Raw genomic sequence first — 26,219 nt, 5'->3', positions numbered from 1 at the left:
TCCATTGTTTTTGAACATAGAGATCATTTTTCTCTCTAATAATTTAGACCTGCTTGTAATTTTCCAACTTCATGATTCTTTTTCTCAAGTTGTGTATTTTCTGCTTTATTCTGCTTTGCTTTCTGCTTTTGCTGCTTTTGAATTGGCTTTTAGATCTCTACTTGTTTTTACTACAAATTACTACATGTTTTTGGCTAAAGTACAGGATGAAATGTCACCATGTATTGGAATTTTGAAATCTTTTGTTACATATGCTTTTTCTCTTACCTCCCCAGTAAATCTCTGTAAGTGTATTAGGTGTCTTCCCCGTGTTAACAAGGCAAGAATAAAGAAATATTAGACAAAGGAGACAAAACTTTTACCATTAACTTAAGAAAACTATTCTTGGCTTGTTTCTATTATGTTTCTATTTTTATATGCTGTGTTTGAAAATATTTAGCCATTAACAGGTTATGGACCGTGCTTACTTTGGTGCCTAGTTTATTCCATTTTGTTGGCTTATTGCAAACACAAGTCAACTGGATTTTATTAAATCCTCATTTCGACTCCAATAAAATAATCATATTATTTACTCCTTTAATTGGTTAATGGGGAAGGACATACTTATCAATTAAATCCTTAGGAAAAATCTTATCTTGGTAAATTCTCTTTTTACATTTGAATTTGATTTGTTAATGTGCTGTTAAATGTTTTACATATATTAGCTAGTTGCCGCTGTCTCTGGCCTGTAACTCCAGCTACTCAGGATGCCCAGATGTAGAGGATTGAGGTTCAAAGCCAGTCTAAGCAAAAAAGCATGCAAAACCCCATCTCTAATTAGCTAGTAAAAATGCTGAACTATAGAGTAGCCCCAGTAGTAGAACACCAGACCAGAATGTAAGTCAAGTCAGGGGAGGCCCTGAGTTCAAGCCTTGATACACACACACACACACACACACACACACACACACACACAGGAGCATATGTGTTCACAACTGTTTTACATTATGTATGCACTTAACTGCATGTACAACCAGTGTCTTTCATTTTCCTTCCCTGTACTGTCACTGTGAAGTTTGATTATTACCTTCTTTTAAGTGTCTCCTCCTCAATTGTGGTGGGGCTTTTTCTGTTTTTGTTTTTGTTTTTTTTTTTTGTCTGCTGAAGATAATTGAAAGTATCTGCATATGTTGTGTCATGGTCATGATTGAAGGACAGACTGTGTTGTCATCTAGTAAAGACTAGTACTGCTGCTGCATAGTCTACTGCCCAGGACAGCCTTCATTGCAAAGGACGGCTCCCGTCTTGAGAAACTTTGCAGTAGCGCGTTTAGGATAAAACTGGAATGATCATGTTTTTGAAGCAAGGTAAAAAAAAAAAAATATATATATATATATATCATATATATTTCATATATATTGGGAGGGAGGCTTGAACTCAGGACTTGGGCACTGTCCCTTACATCCACATCTGGCTTTTTACTGGCTAACTGGAAATAAGAGCCTCAGAGACTTTCCTGCCTGCGATGTCAATGAACCACCATCTTTAGATCTCAGCCGCTTCAGGAGTCGGGATTATAGGCACCAGCGCCTGTCTTAAAGTTAGGTAAAATTTACCTATAAGATAAACTAGCCTTGGTTATATAAGACTTCTGAAGCAACAAAATTATACTTTTGATACACACAAATATCCACTTGAATCAGATTCATTCTTACAGGGTCTGGTAAAGTTATTGACCGTGATGATAGATACTTATTATCTGAAGCTTAAAGTCAGAAGTTCTATGGAAATAATAGAAAAGAATTCTGAAAGACAGAGAGGGCAAAAAAGAAAGCCAGATATTGTTTCACATCCTGGCCAAGGGATCAGAGAAGTCTGACACAGTCTTTTATGTAGATAGACCCAGGGGGGCCTGGCTGGTCTGACTTTGCATAGAGTGGTAAGTCATTTTCAAGGCTGGAGAAAGCAACTTTGGGTAAAGATGTTGCAAAGAGAAGTTCAAGTTTGATGGTAGAGGGTCTTAAATGACTACTAAAAGTTTAGAGTCCCAGAAATTATCCCTAAGGGCTGCTGGGAGCTGAGCTCTGGCAAAATCTGCTTTAGAAACCTTTAATCTGCATAGCAATAGATTAGCTAGCATTCCAAAATGGAGAGTTCATCTAGTCCCATTCTGCCTACATTCTGGTCTGTCCCCTGGAGTTTCTAGGTCTGCTTCTGACTTGCCGCTTTGATGACAGTTTGTGTTTGAGGATTGTAATTTGTTCATGCCTGTCTGATACTCTTCTAATCTCTTGCCTGCCGCTGAAATTAATGTGTTCAGTCATGGTTCACAAATGAGGAAGCCAACATTCTGTGAGCTAGCGAGTCCCCTGCTGTCTCCAGGCCGCTGTGGGTAGAGGAGAAATTGGCTATTGCTACCGAAAAACAGAACAAGCAGCTGCCGAACCCCGGGAGACCAGAAACCTGCCAGAATCCTTGCTCCCCTCAATTTCAGTACAGCAAGATCCCTTTTTATTTTGTCTTGTGTGAGCTCAGCCACATGTGAAATTCAATCGTCATAAACCTGGCTGGCATGACCAAACACACCCAAGGCTGAGAAACCACAAAACAGTGAATCTTTTTCTTTTTAAATCAATTTTTCTAAGCAAACTGAGAATGATTACTCCTCCCAAACTTGCTTCAGTGAAACAGCCTCTCCTGAGGAGTGACCGATGGCCACCCATGTCTGTAGTTTGTTGACAAGGGAAGAAAAATGACAGATACAGTGTCAAGACTGCAAAATCCATTTCCTCCTGATAAATCCACCAAATTCGAACTACCAGGCTTTTGGGACAATAAGTGAGATAGAGCAAGTTCCTGGTTTCTGGGGAGAAGGAAATGAAAGTATCTCACTTTCGTAAGACATGTTCACAGGAACCCCTGAACATACATATGTATGTGTTTATCTGTTTGCATATGTGTATATGCATATATATAATGTAAACACAATGAAACATATCCATATATAATTTTGAACCATTGCAAATAAAACTCATGCGTGTGGTTTTCTACACATAGGCATATATATATATATATATATATATATACACACACAAATACATACCTATCTACTTAATAGATAATTATAAAAACAGATACACATGAAGGCCAGTATAGAAATCAAATACACTGCAGATATAAACACATGAAGATAAGGAGAGAAAATGTAACATTAAAAATTGTGTAAGCACTTTGTGATGAAATGCAATCTTTGGTGAACAGATCAATAAAAAGAGAATTTTAGGGGCTGGGGATATGGCCTAGTGGCAAGAGTGCTTGCCTCTTATACCTGAAGCCCTGGGTTCGGTTCCCCAGCACCACATATATAGAAAATGGCCAGAAGTGGCGCTGTGGCTCAAGTGGCAGAGTGCTAGCCTTGAGCAAGAAGAAGCCAGGGACAGTGCTCAGGCCCTGAGTCCAAGGCCCAGGACTGGCAAAAATAAATAAATAAATAAAAATAAAAAACAAAAAGAGAATTTTAAACACATGTGAAGATTTTAAAAGCAATTTCTTTCCCTAACGTTTGCTAAAAATGTTACGTGACTAAGAATACATTACAAAATCTTGACACTGTTTCTGTGGTATAATTTGTTGTCCCAGCATAAAGTGAGGGACTGTTGGAAATAGTGAAATTGAGGAAGGAACAGGTTGGTGACATTGTAAGACAAGTTAGGAACATCAAACTTTCAGGAATTGTCTTCCCACTGCTTTGTGAAATATTATAGGCAGGAAGAATATGCCAACAACAGTGGCTTTGATTGTCATCTTACAACTCCTATTCTGATGAATGAGTGTAGGAGAGTGGTGTACTCTGAATACTGTGATTGACAGATATCCCATGTTGAAAGTAGCTGGCAATTTCTCCACTATAAACTTTAGTTACCAAAATAGCCCAGGTTGTATATAGCATGCGAACGACAAAGAATAAGGATGGTGTCAGAGCTAATCTTCACCCTTGGGTACATCCGGTACTCTTCAGGCCTCCTTCATAGGTTACCCCATGACATTATTCAAATCTAATTTCCATATGCAAACAGAGTTCTCCTTTAAAATAGAACTCAGTGTAAATAACACCAATTTTCAAGTCTGCCACTCTCCTTCCTGACTGGCTGGACTCTTTAAGGCAAGATGGTAAGTTTTTTTTTTCTTTTTTCATGTTAGCCTATTGAATAATCTCCTCATTCCCCTTGCTTTAAGCAATCACGACTTCATTCGAGCACTCAGAAGAGTGAGCTACAGGTTTAGAATAGATTAGGCCTATGTGTGTCTGTCTGGCTAACAGATCTGCAGAAGTGGGGAAATTCCTAATGGATACTATGCAATACATTCTAGGTTGGTTTGGAATTTTCAGCATTTTGGTGGAAGGGCCAAAGTCATAATAGCAGTATTTGTAGGGCTGGAATGGTTCTCCTCTTCTAGACTTCCTATAATGTTGTGGGTAGTTACAGTCTTCTAGGAGAGGATAAAATTCATGGAAAAAGATTGGGGAATTTCTTGATATTCAGCAGTTGACAATTATAAAAGCCTGCCTATGTGAGAATTGGTCTGAGGTATTACCTAATCCCAAATGAGAGTGCAATATGATAAAATGTTAACCATTAGAATTTTGTTACTTACTCGTGGGAGTCATGCTGAAAGAGGAGACAAGCAACGGGCTGGTTAATTAAGTCTAATAACTATTCCATGGGAGAGAAACAAAGTGACGATAATAATCCCAAAACATTCAGAGGAGAAAATGCCGAACAACCCATGAGAGTAGAGGATATGTCAGCAGATGGAGAGCAGAGGATGGTGAAGGAAGCAGTGTCCCTGATTAGAAGCCTGTGGTTCAGAGAGCAGCAGGAGCAGCAGGAGTTGGCCCAGGTAAATGTATCTTGGTTCGGGAGATCAGGAACAGATCCCAGGCAGGTGTGTAAGGTTTACTGGAGCTTGTAAACACTAAAAATAGAGCAGAGAGGACCTTAATAAGAGAGAAGCATACAGATCTTACAGTGTTCCTTAGACAATGAGGCCTTTATGAGTGGCTCCAATCCAACTTTGGGAGTACTCTGAAAGAGAAAAATAACAATGGATGTGGTTCATCAATGGTGTGTCAGGCACTCCTATGCTTATTTTCATGCATCATGTTGCATAATTCTCAGAACAAGTCATGACTATACTATATACTATATACTAGACTATAGACTATAGACTATAGACTATATACTACTAGATAATACATCAAGAGCGTTGATGCTTGATCTATGGATCTAGCCCTAGATCACACACCTCGTTCTGATTTACAGATGTTAAAATGACCATAACTCACTAACCTTTTTCTTTCTTTCTTTTTAAAGCATAGAAAATAAATAATGGAATGTGTTGGTCAAAATCTTTGGACATGGGCTGGTTAGTGTCTGATGCTAGTAATCTTGGCTACTCAGGAGGCTGAGATCTGAGGATCATGGTTTGAAGCCAGCCTTTGAAAGAGTCTGTGAGGATTTTATCTCCAATTAATCTCTGAAAAGCTGGAAGTAGAGCTGTGACTCAATTTTTAGAGCACTAGCCTTGAGCAAAAATAGTCCAGGAGAGTGTTCAGGCCCTGAGTTCAAGCCCCAGAACTGGCAAAAAGAAAAAAATAATTGGGCATGGGAAGTATTGAAGCAAATCATTGTTGAGCACAACCTGGGGATGGGAATCGTCATTTACTGGTGAAATTTAAATAAATGAGATTTATTTATTTGTGTATTTTTTTGATCAATCCTAGGGCTTGAATTCAGGACCTGAGCACTATCCCAGGCTTCTTTCTGCTCAAGGCTAGCACTCTACCACTTGAGCCACATTGCCACTTCTTGCTTTTTTCTATACATTTGGTGTTGAAGAATTGAACCCAGGGCTTCATGTATGCAAGGCAAGCACTCTACCACTAGACCATATTACCAGCCCTTATTTGTGTATTTATTGCTTTAATTTTATTGGTATGCATTAAGTTGTGCACAATAAGGGTTTCATCATGACAGTTCTCCACATTCATAATATACTTTGGCCAAATTCACTACCTGTATTATTATTATTTTTTAATATTCCCTCCTCCCTCGTCCTTTTCCTTGTCCTTGTCCACCTCCACAGTAGTAATTGACAATTCTAAGATTCTGTGATAATAGGGTCTATGAATAAATACATACAAAGTTAATTTTTATCATAGCCTTGGCATGAATATGCCCTAGCATATTCATAAGTCCTCTACTTAACTGGTGTTTTAAAGGCTACATCTCTGAAAATTACTGGTGAAATGCAAAATATGATGATAAATTCTATCCCTATGTACTTTGTGGCTAATTTGTCTGCAGAGCTCAAATCTTGCAGAATATATGAGTTGAGGCTCTCTATGGAAGTGTAATTAAGAGGCATGTCACAATTTTAGGTTCTAAATGACTTAAGTGCAAGGATAATTTTTTAAAGGTAAGAGCAACCTAAAATTACCTTTCATTGAGTATGAAAGGAATTGATTCTAAGTCTGCATTTCCTGATGAGTGGGGCAATGTCATTTTTTTTTTTCTGATGGAGGCATAGAATTCCATTCTGTATATATACCACCTTTTCTTGATCCATTTTTTCCACTGAGCGGCATCAATGCTGCAATGAACATGGTCATCCTGGTGGTTTAAGTGTAACCTGGTTTGTGGTCATTTGGATAGCTGGGAAGTGTAATTGCTGGGTCATAGAGAAGCTCTATATTTAGTCTTTTGAGGAACCTCCATACTTCTTTCCAGAGTGGTTGAACAGGTTTTCATTCCCACCAACAGTATAGTAGCGGTCCCTTTTAGCCACATCCTCACCAGCATCTGTTTTTGTTACTTTTCCTGATAATGGCCATCTAACTGGGCTGAGGTGGAATTTAAATGTTGTTTTGTTTTGCATTTCTTTTATGGCCAGAGATGCCAAACATATCTTCGTGTCTACTAAGGGCAGTAACTCAGACCCAAAGACATACAGGCTCCATGTTTTCCCTCATTTATAATCATTAGAATGTGTCTGTAAATCTACAAATAAAACCCAATGGATATTGAATGACAAATAATTACACTTGGACATGATTAATCAAACAGCAGTCTAAACATTTACACAGTGAGAGCAAAGGAAGAAGAGTAGGGAAGGTGCCTTCTATTATCTTTGTGATTTTTCTCTTGTATGGAGTTAATGTTTAAAATATGTCCTAAATGGTCCGTCTGACACACACCCATCATTTCTGAACTCCATCTCTCATTTTTTGTACCTTCTGGAAAAGAGGGAAGATAAAAGTTAGCTCTTTGGGCTTTACATCCTTATCATCTGTGTTCATGTTACTCTGTACCTGTAACCTGTCTCTCCTTTGCTGGCCATGCCCGGAGTGGGCAGAGAGAAGGCTGAAGGGAATTAGGGCCGGTTCTTGTCTCCAGGCCAGTTTGTAAAGCAATGCTGGAGACAGTATTTACTTTAGAAATAGCTAAGGGCTTAGTCTTTTTAAAGAACTATACTAGTTGAGCTTTATTATTCTTCAATTAATTCATTTGTAACCACTAGCATACAACCTGGTATGTGTACTTATAGAGTTATAGGCACATTCTAGCTACCACAAGTGAGGGAAATCTATGTTTCTTTGGGTCTGAATTAATATATTTTTCCAAGTCTTTCCATTTCCTTAAAAATGGTGCAATGTCATTCTTTCTGATGGATGAGTAGAATTCCATTGTGTGCATTTACCACATTTTCATGAGCCATTCATCCATTGAGGGGCATCTAGGCTGATACCATAGCTTGAGTATGGTAAATAATCCTGCAGTGAACATTTTCAGAGAAGTACTATAGAAAAAAACATAGAGATGGAAGTGCTTCAAAGTTTTCTTAGGAACAAGGAAAGAATCAGGATGACAAAGTAGGAAGTTTACACTATGAAAAAAAAGAGAGACTTGGAAAGAAACACAGACTCAACGAGAACAAAGGTTTATGAAGCAATGTTGCGTGTAAAAGGAAAGGGTAGTGAGGACTTCGGTTATCTAAGTGATTTGACACAACTGAATTAACTACAACAAAATTGGAACTGGAAATGCCAAATCCAAGCTGGCCTCTCTGATCACAAACACACGCAGAAATCTAAGCAGCGCCTGCCTTAGTCTTGCCCCAGGAGTTTGGCCCACAAACGAGAAGCACGAAGAGAGACGGACTCACTCCAATTACTCTTTTGGAAATGAAATAAGGAGAGGAAGTAAACTCACTTAAGAGCTCAGGGACACTGTGAAGTGCCTGTCAGAGAGCCATAATTGCATGGCAGCCTTTCCTGAGCCTGATGGAGGACCAGCTAGGTGAGGAATAAAACCAGGCGAGGAAAATGCCTGCCTCCCCTTAGCGATCTTTAGGAACAAACTGTGGCCATGGTGTTTATGTGCTTTCAGTGAGTTTCCATGGAGGAAGGAATGTCCTGTGGAGAGGAAACCTTTTCATTCCTAGCAAGTAGACATGACCTGAACACATAAACCTCATAGACCTTCTTGGCTGTCCTGTCTTGTGTTTTGTGCTTCACCACCAGAGATCTTTATGAAAAACCAACCCAAGGATAATCTGTGATCCAGGAGTGAATCTTCAGTCATAGTGGTTAGCACTACAGAGGTTTAAGAAATACCCAAGCACACATACCTGACTGCAAGGTAGCAAGTAAGATGTTTTCACTAAGGAAATTAAGCTGCTGTGGAGGACTGAGGCCCAGGCACACTGTAGGAATGACCTATTGTCCACAAAGGAAAGTTCTAGACTCCAGACAAAGGACCTTGGAATGTACAAAATTCATAGCTCAAAAAAACAAACGTTTGCTTAGAGAATGATAGAATGAAGCAAGTTTCCAAAGAGAAGAGCAATGTAGCATCTCACTTCTGGTTTCTTCTACTAAATCTGCCTTTGAGTGAAGTCATCTCTCTTTCTTGGAGAATTAGTGACTTAAAGCAAAGGAGAGAGGCTGGGAGAGTTAGATATAATAACTTGTCAGATATAAAGCTGTCAGGAAAAAAAGTGTGATGACAAAGGCGTGGCACCACCTAGAACATTTTTGCATTGTCTGTGTTTTCTGTGTAACTAGAGAAAGTCATTTCAAGAACTGGCACAGTAATTCAGATCCCAGGACCAGAAAAAAAAAATACATGTAAACCAAGCTCTTTCCTAACATCAAAGTCTGCTGTTTCCTCAGTCTTTTACTATCTTTAAGGCTGATGATCTCAGAATACCCATGTACAAATCAATTAGGAAGGAACTTCGTAATTTCCTCTGATGATGCTATATTACAAGTAGGGAATGGAACAGTCTAGTAGTGTAATCCCTTCCTTCCTACATTTCTCCCTTCCTCTTTCTCTCTCCCTTCTTTCCTTCCTTCCTTCTTTGGTCTACAACCCATCACTGTATGATGAGTGACTATTACTTTTCTTTATTGAGCAGACTGAGGTCCTTGTACATCATAATTTATAGTGACATAGCACAAGAGTTTCTTTAGTGAACCTGCCATTTATCTGAAATCAGATTGTCAGAGTTGATAAGTACGATGTATAGCAACGTCTGTCAGAAATCTGAAGAAACTGCCCTCAAATAGACATTCCAAGTAACCAAGGCATTTTTCTTTTTACTAGTGTCTACCAGGAAAATCAGTAGGAGTATCCCAGTGAAAAGCATTATCTGTCACTGATGAGCTTTCAAGGAGGGAAGCAATCTACCAACATAAATCTACCAACATCCTAAAGAAATAAATGTTCCTTCTCTTTTAAAAAATTCTTTATGATATAATTTATATACTATCCATTTTAATCACCATTTGCACGTTAATGATCTTTTTAATGTATTCAAATAGTTATGAACCTTCCACTACTAATTTTAGAATATGTTAATCACTACCTAAAGAAATGTATATTCCTGAGCAACTATTCTTCATAGAGTAGCAAATTTATGTGTAACCTATGAATAGTTGCTTGTTTAAGCAGTATTTTATGAAAAAAAATACTACCTTTTCCATATTGAATTGTCCCAACAGTTGTTTAGTCATTAGTTGACTATAAATGCAAGAGTTCATCTCTTACATGCAAATTCTATTCTGTTGATTGATGTTTATCTTTATGACACTACACTGTGCCTGGGCTATCCCTGACCAGCAATCCCTTGATTTCCCTGTTACAAGTAGCTAGGCTTGAGCCACTGTGTCAAGAAAGAATTCTGTTTTTGTATATCAACCTCCATAGCAAACAAATCAGCAAAATTTTTAAAAACTCTTTCAAAATGAATACCAAAATCAAGAGATACAGGGTAAAAAAAGACAAACAACTACAAAAGCAATACTTACAAACTGTTTGGTGAAAATGAACTGAACAACTCATGGGGGGGAGGGAAAAGAGAAAGAGGGAGGGGAGAAGGGGAAATGAGGGACGAGGTAACAAACAGTACAAGAAATGTATCCAATGCCTAATGTATGAAACTGTAACCTCTCTGTAATTCAGTTTGATAATAAAATATATATATTAAAAAAAGTATTTAAATTAAGAAATTCTAAAATACTGGTGGTGAAAACTTATCAGGACTCTTGACTGTTACCAGAAAGTAGGTTATTCTTTCTACCTTTCTTCCTTTCTGCTTCCTATTAGTTTTTTTCCTTTATTTTTAGATATTCTGGTTATCTCCTTAGTTGCCGCTGGAGAAGTATCTGGAAGGAGCGCAATATGCAAGTCTTAGGTGATCAAAGCACCAGCAGGCTTGGGAAGAGAAGAGCTTCATTCAAGAGTGCGAGCAGCAGGTGAGTTGGTTCTTTCCTGCACTGAGGTGATAGGTCTATTCCTACACTCCCAGAGATGGGTACTTTTGCTCAGATGATCCACATTGGCATGCAGCATTTTCTAGAAGGCAGGAGATTGGAATGCAATGAGAGTGAAGCAAAGAATCATAGTTTCTCTGTGCTAGTGATCTCAATGTAGTTCTGGCACTACTCTTAGCTAGGATCATAATGTGAAAGCTATTCCTAATACCTGTGCTGCACTGTTCTGGGGTAAAATTCAATTTCCTTTCAATTTACATTAAAACTCATAGTCTCCTCTCAATGTCTTAAAATCACTGGAGCAGAAAGTTCATATTGGGATCTCATTTTGTTTAGAGAACCAACTGCATGAAATAATTTCTGTTCAAATGATGCACATTTTCAAACATGTTATGAGAAAGAAAATTCTTCAGATTAAAAGTCTTAGTGTCATCAAACAGAACCAAGATCAGGATTCAGGTCAAGATCATCATCATTCCTGGTAGGCCAAAATGATGCCAGGAGATATTTACATAAAAATAAGGAGATCATTATACATATTTTTGTTGTACCAATCCTGAGGTTTGAACTCAATGCTTAGGCATGGTCCTTAAGCAAATAAAGACACTTTACCGCTTGAGCCACAGCCTCCACTTCTGGATTTTTTTTTTTGTAGTTAATTGGAGATAAGAATCTCACTGACTTCCTGTTCAGGCTAGCTTTGAACCAACTCTCAGATCTCAGCTCTCCTGAGTAGCTAGGATTACAGGCATGAGCCACCAGTGCCTAATTTGTTATACATATTTTAAAAGATACTAAGAATAATTCAAAAGCTGTGGTTACCAAAGTGAAAATAACTTAGAAAAATAATTTTTGTTGGTTTGATAGCATCAGTACAAATAAAACTCAAGTAGATATAGAAGAGTTAAACACTTTTAAATCATGTGAAATTGGTTTGGCGATATCTACTCTACTTGAATTTAATCTCCTGGGATTGTAGGAGGAGACAGAAGATAGAGGATCTAGCTCTGGTGACTAACATCATCCCTAGATATTAGAGGAGGAGGGGAAGCCAGTCCAGTGGAGCATGGAGTAGATAGACACTGTTTCTCTGGATGGAGTTTGTATCCAGAGGATGCTGGTGAGCAAAGGAAAATGACAAGCTCAGAAGTCACATCAGGAATGAGAGATACCGACTGGCAGTAGTACTAGGATATGTGTGACTTGCCTATAGGAAGTGGCCTCCTGGCCTGTGAATTAGCATTTTGACTCTAGGAATCAAATCATTGGTGTTCAGAAAGAGCTGACAAATATAATGTAGAGTGCACGAAGGTCATCAAGCAAAACACTTGAGCCCTGGAATACAAGACTGGGGCTGCTCCTCTCACTGGCATGAAATGGGGCATCAGGCTAAGTGTTAGGTTTGCGTGACTGAGTAACTCTTGTGGGCTTTGTAACAGATTGTGAATACAAGTGAAAAACTGGAACTGACAATTACTCTGGCTGAAGTTGGTATGAGAATAGACAGAGTTTGGCAAGGGTGAGTCTCATGGCTAGTCACCAAGGATAATTTGCCCACCAGTAGCCTGCTACGCTAATCATTAGCCCACCAATGATCCAGTTTATAGATGAATATGAGGTTGGAACTTCATGAGATGTTTAGCTTGTTTTCTCTAAGACCATTGTATCACAACTTAGTTGCCTGAAACAGAGGAACAGAATGATATATTACTGTAGAGATGAGGAAGGTTGATGGATTACTGGTTGCGTTGGCAACATGTATTCCCTGAGGGTATAAATGTACAAAGGAAAGTATGTCAGGCTTACAGTACCTGTGGCTGGGTTTAGTAACTCGAGTCATCTGCAGCATACCAGACCCACCTTCTCTTTAGTGATTTCCTGGTAACAAACTTTTGCCTGCCAAAAGCAGAAATGAAATGCCAGCAACAGCAGTCTTCGGCTCTTGTGATTTCACAGATGAATACCTTTCCATTTTATCACTTGCTAGAGAGGACAACTTGACTTCTGGTTTCATCGCTTTCAAATGTAATTTTATTTTTCCTCATGCTGTTTAAGGCTTTCTGGCACTGCCTGAGAGACACGTCCCCATTTCCCCCACTTCACATATGGCCCGTCTTAGGTAAACTCTTGCCAAGGACATGTTTATGAGGTCACTTACCATTAGACAAAGATGAGCTAGACGCACATTTGGAAAGTCACACGAACCTCGCCATCCTACAAAGGACTCTGCATTGCACATCAGGGATTCTAGGTCTGGATCTTTCAGAAGCATCAAGGGCACCCTGGGGAATTTTCTGGGAACCAGGGCAGGCAAGGAATGAAAGGGTTGCATGAGGCCACTAGGGTGAATTTGATTTTTACATGAGGCGCACTTTCCTGTAGAGGGAAGCCCCTCGAGAAGGGTTTTCTTTTAGCATTGAATCCACAATAAGGAATTACATTTTGTTTCTTAATATTGCTTCTTAATATTTAAAACTTGAGCAGTTAAAACCATTGTTCAACCCAAATGCCCCCAAAAGATTCAGGTCAATATCTACAAGCACTATGAAGCATCAGGTATAACCTAGGCTCAGAACAAAATTGACAATATTTCTGACCTCACAGCATTTATATCCTACCTTCTCTTCTTAAAGCATAGCTTCTGGAAAAAGTTTACTGTTCATGAAACCTTTCACAATGAATTTGAATCCATTAAAATGTTAGGTATGTTGGGCTACATAATCCTCAGTACTCTCTAAGTCAAGGAAAACTCCATTTTTTTTCCTCAAGCCCAGAGTTTCCAATAAGATCCCTTGTGTAATCTAGCTTCCTCCAAGTCAATTAAGGGTGTGTGTTTAATGTGTGTGTGGGGAGTTACCTAGATCAGAAGTTCATGTGGTTATGAAAGTTGACAATTCAAAACTCTGTAGCATGGGCAAGAAAGTGAAGACCCAAGAGAATCAGTGGTGTAGGGAAAGTCTGATGGCAATGAAAGGGACAATTCCCTCCTGCTCACAGGGCTGGAGTTTTTGTCCTATTAAGCCTTCAACTGTTTGCAGAGAGTCTACCAACAGTAAAGAGAGCAAGTGTTTAACTCAAGTTCACAGATCTAAACGTGAACCTCAGTCCAAAATATTCCCCATGTGGATGTGAAAATGTATTATCACAGAGGGAAAAAAATGACTACTTTCAAGGGATGTGATTCTCTACTTAAACATATTAAATCATTTACAATTTTGGCAGTTGCTGAGTTTAGCAAGTTATGAATTCTTTCCAAATTTTATATTCATAATTAACTAAATTCAAGTGCATTTCACAACATTTATTTTTGCTGTTGCTATGTTTTTCTACATTCAAAACTCACATGCTAGTGTTGATTTTAATTTTTTAAATTAACTTTAGATAGTTATACAAAGGAGTTGCCATTAAACAAAGCAGCTTATGAACACAATGCAATTTTTTTGTGGTACAACAAATCTGAAGATCTAAAGCAACTCTTGTATATGTAACATGACTTATATTGTCCTACTAATAGCAAGATGCATTTATTTAGTATAAGTGCACTTGTATTGATTGATTTAATAATAAAATCAGTCCATTTATTAACAAAATAAAAGAACATCATAACCAAATCTTAATGGAGTCATCATGATACAATATAGGACTCGCATTGCCAACCAGATAGATGCCAAGATACTACTATTACTATCTATTTTCCTACCAGCCTCCACCTATACCTCTTGGGTAAAGGTGGGATTTTGCCATTCTAGGGCCATCAGTGCACAGATGCCTCAGTTTCTAGCAGGACACCCATCTCCCTTGCTTATGAAGCTGACTCAGAGAAGCTACTGCTGGTAAAGGGGCTATTCACATGGCATCCTTAGGATTGTATCACCAGAATTCTATGACCAAAGAGATTTAGAGGAAGGAAATTGTCAACCAATGCTAAAATGAAATTGAGAGTTGCTCTTTGTTCGAGACACTGATTTTCTGGAAACAGTGAGGACACCATAAAGAGCCGTGGAAGAGAAAGTGTGCAGGTTGGGTGGCCTTGCTCAGAAGAAGCACAACTTCTCATCCCCTCTTGAGTGGGCCGTTCTGAGCTTCTCATAGGGAGACTGTCTATATGGGATGGAGTTCTCCATAGCACTTTTTCACACTGGACATTATTTTTTATTGTCAAGGTGATGTACAGAGGGGCTACAGTTACATATGTAAGATAGTGAATACATTTCTTGTCAAAGTTGTTTCCTCCTCCCTCACTTTCCTCCTACCTTCCCTCCTCCACAATCCCCTCCCCCTGAGTTGTATAGTTAGTATTGCTGTTGCATTTGACTTTCGCCCTTTGTCTCACCCTTTTGATGCTCCTCGTCCCTTCCCTAATTCAGATAAATGTATATACAATACCCAGGGTACCAAAACCAAATACAGTGATTACTGGGGTTAAACCATAGGGAAGGAAAACAAAAGAAAAAGAAATAATTTCACATAGTATGTAAAAAGTAACAACAATGCTAAACCACTTATTTCCATAACTTGGAGTTCATTTCACTTAACATCATCTTATGTGATCATATGCACAGAGCTATTGAGCTATTGTGATCATCTGTTAGAATTATCCTAGACATATACTAATTATTACCAATGAGGGATGGAAAAAGACAGTCTTTTCAACAAATGGTGCTGACAAAATTGGTCAAACACCTGTAGAAATCTAAATCTAGTTCCTTATATATCACCCTGCACCAGAACCAATTCCAAATAGATCAAGGGCCTTGAGGTAAAACAGATACCCTGAGTACACTGCAGGAAGGAATAGGAGAAACACTAGGGCTCTTTGGCACAGGTCAAAACTTTCTTAAAAGGCCCAGTAACACAACAAAGCAAAGAAAGACTGGACAAATGGGATTGCATGGAACTGCAGAGCTTCTGCATGACAAAGGTCATAGCTTGCAAGATAAATAGAAAGCCCACAGGTTGGGAGAAGATCGTCACTGCTCATACAACTGACAAGGGCCTCGTATCTAAACTATACATAGAACTCAAAAATTTAAGGGCCCCCAAAACAAATAATCAAAGAACCACTGCCCCATTAATAAGTGGGCTAAAGACTTGAAAAGAGACTTCACTGAAGAGGAAATGAGAATGGCCAAGAGGCACATGAAGAAATGCTCTACATCACTGGCCATAAAAGACATGTAAATCAAAACATTGAGATTCCACTTCACCCCAGTAAGAATGGCCATTATCCAGAAAACTAATAACAACAGATGCTGGCGGGGATGTGGCCAAAAGGGAACCTTAATACACTGTTGATGGGACTGTAAATTTGTTCAACCACTCTGGAAAGCAGTATGGAGTTTCCTCAAAAGGCTAAACATAGAGCTCCCCAAAAGCAACATCACTTTTTGGTGTTTACCCAAAGGATCACAAATAAGACTATGCTAAAGCTACTGTCACAACTATGTTCATTGCAGCACTATTTACCATAGCTAAAATATGGAACCAACCCAGATGTCTCTCAGTAGATGAAAGGATCAAGAAATTGTGGTATATATACACAATGGAATTCTATGCTTCTATCAGAAAGAATGACATTGTCCCATTTGAAAGGAAATGGCAAGACTTGGGGAAAAAAAATCACACTAAGTGAAGTGAGCCAGACCCCGAGAAACATATAGGGATTTTCTATAGAAAAATTTTATGTATAGGATGGGGGATAAAAAAATTTGAGGTGGTCCAATGAACAATGGGGAATATGAGCCAATCTTCAGTATCGTGAATTGTCTAAATTCTTCTAAGCTGTTAAGAGATGCCTTGCAGAAAGAGTTCATCTTGGAGACTTAAATTCTTAGTCTCAGGCTCACTTGACAAGCAAATGTAGACCGTGTTGGAAAGTACATAATAATAAGATTATTACAAAGTTGTCAAAACTTCAAGGGAATGAACACCTAACACATTCTTTGAATTCTTATATCTGACACAGATGCTAGCTGCCAATGTGGGTTTGTTTTATGAAACTAATCCATATATAATATATATAATCCATATATAATATGTCAGATAGCTGTCAGGTACAGATGGAGAGCAATAATTAAGAACAAAAGCTAGTGAAATATTAAGTCACTGTTTCTAGAACTAAAATGTCATCAAATAAACAAGAATTTTCTGGGTGGGATTGGGAAAGATAAGGAAAAAATGATAAAAGGGGTGACACTGAAAATGATGCATTGTATTCATAAACTGACCTACTGAGTTGAAACCTCTTGGTGCAACTACTTAAAGTTAAAAATTAAAATATTTCTCTCACACCTATGGGCTTGCAAAGGAAGCAAACAGCACAAGAGTATGGTACAAAATGCGCTGGACACCAGGTTCAGATTTGATTACTTTCAAACCTATCTCTAGAGAAATGTATTCATGGAAACAGAGAAAGGGTAAAGCGATTGAGTCAGAGAGACACAGGAGATGACAGAGAGAGAATGACCGAGAGAGAAAAAAAGAAAGACTGATTCTTTATTTTGATTTTAATTCCATTCAGAATAGATTTCGGTTGGACACATCTTTTATTTCCTGTCCATTTTCAAGGTGATTAATTGCTTCATAGCTCTGTGAGTTCACTGTACAGGCCGAAAGAATTACAGAACCTTTTCTCACTCAGGTTCCCTATAGAGGTAGCCCCCAGTGACTTCAATTTTGAAAGCAAAACATTTAAATCACTTTTTTCTTCCAAAAGTGAGAATGAAAATAGTCCCAGAATACCTAGAAACCCTCCACGGATCTGAAACAGGACTGACTACAAAGATTACCAGGGAGAAGGAATGTGAGAGGCACAATTCTCTTCTAGTAAATTCTTCTCTGAGAAAGATGCTTGTTAACTCCCACAGAAAATAGGCCTGCTGTCCAAGTCAGCAGTGATTTGTGGAAGACATTGTGTGAAACTTCACAGCCTGAAGAGAGAAAGCCCCAGTTGCACAGAAGCAGTGCCTTGAAAATGATTCCTATATTTCATGGAGAATTATTTTATCGTTTGCTAAGTCCTTGAAATAAATAATCATACAGCTAAACTGTGAAAAAATAGGAATAAACATTGGGAAGACTTATAGCATAATTGTTTCTACTCTTTGTAGAAGAATGAAAATAGTAAATAATCAAGAATATGTCTATAACATGCAAAATTAGTTTCCATGTGTTTCAGATGAGACATTAATGGTTAAACAAACTCAGCTACCACTTTCCCAGGTCCACCAAGATGAATGGTCAGGAAGTGAACATGCAAGTTCAAGTCTTGGTATCAACCCACATCTTTAAATCCCAGTCCTGGACATTGAAAAACATCCTGAAAGCCAATTCTGTTTTCATAGTCCTGACTGTGCTGTTTCTTTCCTTGGGTCCTTTGTTGAATTCCCTGAGGACTTCACCAGCTCCATCATAAATGTCAGATAATATTTGTATTTATGTATGCATTATAGTATAAGTACAGTTCTTCCACTTCAAGATTTACATTTGGATTCATAGAAATATGCTGGAAAACAGGCTTTGATATCGTTAGTTCTGAGCAACTCACTGAATGTCATGTGCCATTTCTCACATATTCAGCTATGAGAAATAACATTTGCCTGAGAATTATATTATGGCTCCAGGGCCCAGTGAGCAGTGCACACTCAGTACCTGGCAGCTGTTCCTTTCCCCTCCACTATAATGCCTGTGAATGCACACTGCAGGGCTATAAACAAAGAGGAGTTAAAATAGAACTGCACACATAAGATGAGAAGCTAGGAGATGGCGGAGGGTGGTGGTGGTGCTAGGAGCTGCAATCACAAGTGCCACCGTTGCCAGGTTCCTTTGCAGCTTCCTGTAAGCCGGGAAGGACAAGCAAAGTGATTCACTGACTGGGCTGTGACCCTGACTCTAGCAACTTGAGCTTGGCTTCTCATAACCCTCACTTCTTACGTGGCTGCGCTCTTCCTGCTCTCTCCCTCTCCCTACCTTTTTTCCTCCCTCCTTCTCCCTTTCTAACTCTTCTTTTCCTTTTCCACTTCCTTTCCTTTCTTTTCTTTCCCTTTTCTTTCTTTTCCTCACTTATCTTCCTTTCCCTTCCCCTTCCTCCATTCCATCCTCCCCTCTTTTCCCTCCCTCCCATATTTTCTCTTCTTTCTCTTTCTTTTCCCTTTTCTTCTTTCTTCCTTCTTCCCACCTCCTCCCTCCCTCCCTCCCTCCCTCCCTCCCTCCCTCCCTCCTTCCTCCCTCCCTGTTTCCCTTCCTCCCTCTTCCCTTCTTTCCCTTCCTTCCTCCCTTCCTTCCTCCCTCCCTCCCTCCCTCCCTCCCTCCCTCCCTCCCTCCCTCCCTTCCTTCCTTCCTTCCTTCCTTCCTTCCTTCCTTCCTTCCTTCCTTCCTTCCTTCCTTCCTTCCTTCCTTCCTTCCTTCTTTCCTTCCTTCCTCTCTGTCTGCTGGTCTGTCTGTCTGTCTTCAAATGGGAGATTCTGCAGTTATTGTAGCAATGTATATACTCTATTAGCACAAGTACTCGTTCTTTGCTTTGCTACCAGAGTGGATGAGAGTTGGGGATCCAGGACTCTCCTGACAGCTCTCTATGGACTCCTCCCATCTTCCCATGTGCCCTGCGCACCCCAGGTTACTTTTTAGTGACACCTCCTCTTTCTGCAAGATTCTCCCTGAGATGGTATGTAAAGCATATGTGTAGCATGCTCAAAGCTCTGGGTTCAATGCTCAGTACAAGAACAACAAAATAAAAAGAGAAAAATTTGCAGAGTTATCATTTAAACACAGAGTAAATTCACTGTCTATGCACTTAACACATATTTTATGCTCTCTATCTTTAGTTATGTTCCTCCACAGTACTTAGGAAAGTGACTAGGAGAAATAAGTGACCATTTAAATGATATCTGAGATATTCACAAATGCCTAAATTTGCATAGCCCAGTCTATCTGAACCAGCCTCTAAGAACCTGAGGGGAAGATTATGGTATCCTAGAACCTCTTGATCTCTAGTTCTTAGCCCCTCCTATTTTCCTCTGATACTTGATATTTGATATTTGGAGTCAATGTGAAGAGTATCAGGAGACTTGAAATGGAATCTGGAAAAAGATACTGTTCTCCACCAGCTTGCCCATTTGCCCAAATTAAAAAATACCTATATAAAGCACTCTCCATCTAGTAGGTGAGTCAGTGAGAAAGAGAGGGCCACATATGGCCTAGGAAAATGCGTTGTACTGGGCCACAATAAATGAGATGTCAGGATTGAGATTGTCCCCTTGGTTTTAATGTTCTCTTTCCCACAGCACAGACTCAATGAGCACTTAGAAGTTATTTTACTTCGGGAGCCAAGTGGATTAATTAACTTTGATTTCCCAAAGGCTCACTTAGTTTATGGAATTATAGAACTGAGCCCTGGAGCTGGAAGTAACTAAATGATTATCTGGTCAAAATCTTAGAATGAGACAGGTGCCAGTAGCTCATATTTGTAATACTAGACACTCCAAAGGTTAGATCTGGGGAATCACTGTTTGAAAGCAACCCAAGTAGGAAATCTGTGAGGCACTTAGCTCCCATTAACTACCACAAAGCCAGAGTGGAGCTGCGGGTCAAGTGATAGAGCACTAGCTTTAAGTCAAAAACTCTGAGGGACAGCTCCCAGGCCCCTAGTTCAAATCCTAGGATGACCATGCACACACACACACACACACACACACACACACACACACACACACACACATCTTAGAATGCTAATTCTGTCTAGAATGGAAAGCCTGGGACCCTAGTGGCTATGCATTTTTTTCCCCTTATATTGGATTTCTGTGGTTGCATTGCACATTCTACATACAGGGCTTTTATGTAAACATGAACTCATGCTGTTAGTAACAGGTCTCAGGAAACAACATTCACTTCTTACATAAAGAAAAATAGTTGTCAACTTGAGAACTATTTTTGTTACTGATATTACTGGAAAGTAAGGCAAAATTTTTACTTTTAGAGCCCTTCCATGGAACCCAACTTGCATTTAATCCTTGTCATAGTTTATAATCCTATAATTGTAGGACTATACATTTTCTTCCACATAAAAATTTTCCTACCACTGAATTTGTCTCTCTTATTTCCCTTCCAGAGTTCTATCTCCTCTTTCATTTCCTCATGGTCCCAACATGTCTTATTTCTCAAAAGACAGGGGAAGTAAGTTCTCTTCTGAAAGCTTTTCTTTGCTGAGTACCTCTTTCTCTCCTTTATTCCTTAGTAACTTGAATCTGTAAAACAACACATAAGAGTCAAAACTGTCTGCTTATAGTTGTCTGAATCTACTAACTTTTTAAATTTTTGCTATTGTTTCATATCACCTAGCTTAATTGATGAAAATTGGCACTTGCCCAATAAATATTTAACACATTGCATTGAGTTACTCATTATTGTTTGGAAAGAATGAATAATAAAGCATAAGGCTGGATATTGCTGTGTTTATGTTCAAGTCTTTCCTACCTTCATTGCAGTAGCTATGTTATCTGACTAAAGTCACAAATCTTGCTAAACCTCAGACTTTTCATGTGTAAAGTCTGAGTCAATATGTTTAGCTCAAAGATTTATTGTCCACATAGTTCAAACTGATAATTGTTTTTAAGTATGCTGTAAACTGTAAAGTTCTGCACAAGTCATTGATGTGAAAAGCTGCCTGTAGGTTTTGGGATCTGTTTGGTTAAGGATGTTCTTTTTGAAGGGAAATATGGAACTTTATGCTGTTATTTCAAGCTAATTAAGCTGGCTGTCTTTGCTTCCTCAGGCATAGAACCCCCTACCTCCCATCCCATCACAGCTGGATAAAGCTTGCTTTCTGATTCAATGACTTTTTACAGCCCCCTTTCACAAGCCAACAAAACAGAACACATTCTTCCTACTGCTAATCAATGCCACATGTAGTACAATGAGCAATTAAGCCCAGCAAAAGGAAGAGGATATTAATAATAAATGCTTGATTACCGGCAGATTAGAACCTGAAATTGTGTTTGCATTCTCTGTTGGAAGGTGTAATTTAATTAGCCAACTTGGAAAGGTTTTAGATGTGACAGAAAACGAATCTTCTATGTCTGTGATCCCACTGTCCTCTGTTCCTCTAAAAAGAAAAAGAATTTCAGAATGAAGCTTTTGAATATTCAGCTCTGTTGGCATCTCCTGCTGTCTAGACCAAGAACAATATATTACAAGAGGGGACACAGCCAGTGGTATTTACCGAGCTCCTTTGCCATAGCCAAAATCACCTCAGAAGTAGGAAGATCAGACCCCTTTCTTGTACAAATTGTTTCACAAGTATTACTTTCCAGAAGATTCCTCCCTAATTGCCATCACCTGTCTAGACTTAAATGTCAACCCAGCTCTCCACAGATAACAGCCTGCACCATTGTTCACTTCCCTTCTCCTACCTGTGTGCTTACTATACAGGCTGGACAGTAGGAACCATTAGATGCCTTGGGCTAAAAGTGAAAAGTAACAAAACCAATTTTGGTACATTAAATCCTCACTCAAATGATGGCAGTGGGGGTAGTCTTCATTCCAATCCAACCTGTTGGATTTCTTGCTGGAAGGCTCACAAGGAGCGTGTCCTTAAAGACGTAGAGTTTAGAACCCAACAATGTTCTAGAAGAGTAAAACTCTGAAGTGGCTTAACAAGTGGGAGACATTGCACACGGCAGGAAGTTGACCTATTCCAGAAAAAAACAAGAATTAGCTACGTGCAAATATCTGCATATTATAATGGTTGACAGCAAATTCATGAGTGAAGGTCTGGACATTACTAATTTCTGAATAAGGAGAGAGGCTGGATATACTGACACTTTGGCTATGAATACATAGCACTTTAAGGACAATACAAGTGAGAAGGTGAGCTGAGAATGAAGACTTACCATCTCTTAGGGACATGTTGGGGAAGGAAGCAGGGAGATATTGGGAGTTCCTAAACACTCTCACAATTTACGCTACCAATGTATTTGACCTTTATCATCTTAATTGGCCAATACCATGGAAAAAAATCTAATTGTCACATGTGTGCCCTGACTGCTCAACTGCAAAAGCATCAACTGAGTAGTAATGGTATCTGGGGATAGATGTATCAGAATAAATACAGAACATTAAATCTGAGTTTCAGGTTAAGCAGAACTTTCTAAAAAAGAGAAATACCCACTTAACACTGTGTGACATGTACTTATCTTTAAAGATAAGTTGCTCATCTGAAAACAAATTTTGACAAAAGTTCCTGTTGTTATTTAAGATATCTTACCTACCCTCCTTGAGGGACTTCTCTTGTCTCAAAATGTGGATTCCTGCATTCATTTCTATAGTAAGCTTGGGGGTTGGTTTTTAATCTCATGTTATTATCACAAATTTTTGGAAGAGAACTATGTTTTTGGAATCCTGAATTCTCCAACACAAGCTTATAATTTTGAGCAAATAAAGCTGCTTCTCCGTTACTACAGTGGGCATCATAGTAACTCAGGTTTTAGACTTCTGAAGAAAAGATAAGCAATTACACATAATATTATCTGAACAGCACATGATACTGTTAAGCAAGAATTCAGGAAGTATTGCTGAAAAGGGGCTACTTGGTACTTTAGCAGTTCTATACTCAGAGGAACATGAGTTGTCTTGTTGGATGTTATCTTAGAGCACTAAGACAGCCCTGGTAGAGCAGTACTTCACTACTTTCCCCTTAAAATACGCCAAGCTATGGGGCCATGAATGACAACACACTTAGGTTAGAAGGAGTCTGGCATATATGTAGGTAGTGCCTCTTCTTTTGAAGATATAGCCCCAGATTGACACCAGATAACAGAGACTGCCATGCAGTTAACAGATCAGTTTTGAGGCTGGGAGATACTACTGTCTGTTTAAATGATCCTACACATATCACCCTAGTAAACAATAAATACAGGGCCTCTTTTCTCCATCTGTCTTTTAAAGTATGGGCAGATGACCCAGGGACCTCAGCTCCAATGTCTAGCAGCATCCTTTCTCCCTCTCCAAGTTAAAGACTCAGCTTGATCTCCTTCCATCTCTGTCTCACCTTGCCTACACTCATACCCTGGCTGTGTAATCACTCACATTTTCTTCAATCCTATTGTCTGTTATCTCTGAAGATAAGAACATATGGGTCTTTTTTTTGGATTAAAGTATTTTAGCTTTTTGAGAGAAGGTGAATGACAGCCATATCACAGTACCAGCCTGAAATAATTTGAGCTCTGGAACTGACAGCTGCCACCTGGGTCTGTTGGGTTCTAATACCACTGACTCACAATGTGACACTGGGCTGACCAGTCAACTAACCTGGGCCTGTTTCCATATCAGCAAAGGAGACTAACTCTATCCCCTGAACCACATAGAGTTGATCTATAATGCTAATAAAATAATCCTTGGGAAGATATTGGAGGAATCCTTAAAAACACCAAGGAATTGTTTTCATTTCAATTAGCTCTCACAGTCTGTGAAAGACTGAAAACTTGTGTGAGAGACATTACCATATGCTTGCACACACTGGTTTTGTGGGTATTATTCATTGCAAGAGAAACAGCCAAATTAAAATTTTAAAACCAAGAGTGTACTTTGCTATGTTAGTATCCAATATTTTTATTTCTGTGATGTGAGTAAAATTCAGGCTGTCATCTTTGAAAGAAGGCAAGTCCTCCTAGCTTATACAAATAGGTCTCAAGGACAAACAGTGGCTGTGTTCTATAACATAATCAAATTTCTCTTGGAATGATGTACAATAAATCTACCTAGATAATATTATAATTTCATGTGGACAAGGTACAACCTCAAATGCTTTCTTCATCAGCATTCTCAAGAATTCTAGAAAAAATAGAGTGGGCTAAAATCTTTAATTGAATAAAGTTTAACTTTAACTCAATGATTGGTTCCAAGGTTAAAAGAATTCTTTCTTGCCCATAATGCTCACAAAACCAACTTTAATACAGCTTTGTTCATGCATAACATTTCCGCACATTTGCTCTAACCACTCTTCCCTACTGGCTCTCTTCAATAAACAGTAACCGTCAACTGTATTTTAGTCTTTTTGCAAAACAAAACCAAAAAACAGCCATGTATATTACAGAACACCTCCTATGTTTGTGAAATGTGAGGACACTATCGTTTTCATTTCCTTTGCAATTCTTTTTCTCTCACTCTCCTCTCTCTCTCTCTCTTCTCTCCTTTAGAATAATCTTGGCTCTTTTGGAACATTTCTCTTCTCCCACTGGAAATGGTGTATCTGTACTTTTCTGTGCTATAGTTATAGAAAGGAGGGAGGGAAAGAAGAATAAAAAAGAGACTGAGAAAGAATGAGAGTGCAAAAAGGAAGAGATGAGAAAAATGGGGAAGATAAAACAAAAAGATGGGGTGGGAAGGGATTGGGAAGAGAGGAGGAGGAAGAGAGGAGGAGGAAGAAGAGTGAGAAGGAAAAGGGAAGTAGGAAAGGTTGCAAATGGGGGAGGAGGAAAGGAAAGGAGAAGAGACTTCCTTTAGGCCATGTTTGTGCCCACATTTCAAATCTCTTAGCATAGGCACCAGGTCTATTCTGGTGCTGCCCAGGCAAAATTCTTTTGTCACACATATTGCTTTCTCAGGCCTTCTAAAATGCAAAATCTTTAAAGGCAAGTAGTTTAACAATGTCTCTAGCCATTCCATGGGCCTTAAACTCAATGTAATCCTAATGGCTTCATAAAGGAACCACTAACCCAAACAAGTGGCACATCCCGAAGATAGAATGCTTTCTTACACGTGTACAGTGTGCAGACCAAATAACAGATATGAGACAAGGTCTTCATGATCTGGGCCAGATTAGTTTAGATAAAGTTTATATTTGGGCTCCCATCAGATTCTTATTCTATTTATTTTAATGGAAAAAATGGACTTCTACTAAGTTTCCTTGCGGGTGGACCCTTTATAGATAGTCTTGGATAGGCCCCCAAACATTGTTGGCTTATTATTTATTATGTGAATCTGCTTCTAGAGTCAATACAGTAGTGTGACTTGTCACTTAGAGGAGCTAGGAAAAGGCAGGAGAGTTAACACATGGGAAGCTTCCATCTGTGTTACCAGTGAAATGGCCAGGACAGGAGCTTTCATGAACATCCAAAATGTGAACATTGGATCTTGAAGAGGAAATTAAACTGGTGAGCAGGTAAGGCTTGAATCTGAGAATGTTGAATCTGAGAATTTTGCACATGGGCAAATTCACATATTTGAGAAGTTCATGAAAATCAAATTCTAAAGTCATAAAAAGAACAAAGTTAAAGGTTTGGGGGATTTTTTTTTTTAAGGAAAATGGCTATAGTCTCAGTTTTCCTCTTGACAATTTATCTGAGTACTGAGTATTGAGTATTGAGTACTGAGAAAAATAACTGAGTTTCCCACAAGAAACGTCCATATA

This window comes from Perognathus longimembris, chromosome 8 (assembly GCF_023159225.1).
Source record: "Perognathus longimembris pacificus isolate PPM17 chromosome 8, ASM2315922v1, whole genome shotgun sequence".
In the NCBI taxonomy this organism is placed as follows: domain Eukaryota; kingdom Metazoa; phylum Chordata; class Mammalia; order Rodentia; family Heteromyidae; genus Perognathus; species Perognathus longimembris.
The sequence above is the reverse complement of the archived record's forward strand: the minus strand, read 5'-3'. Positions refer to the sequence as shown.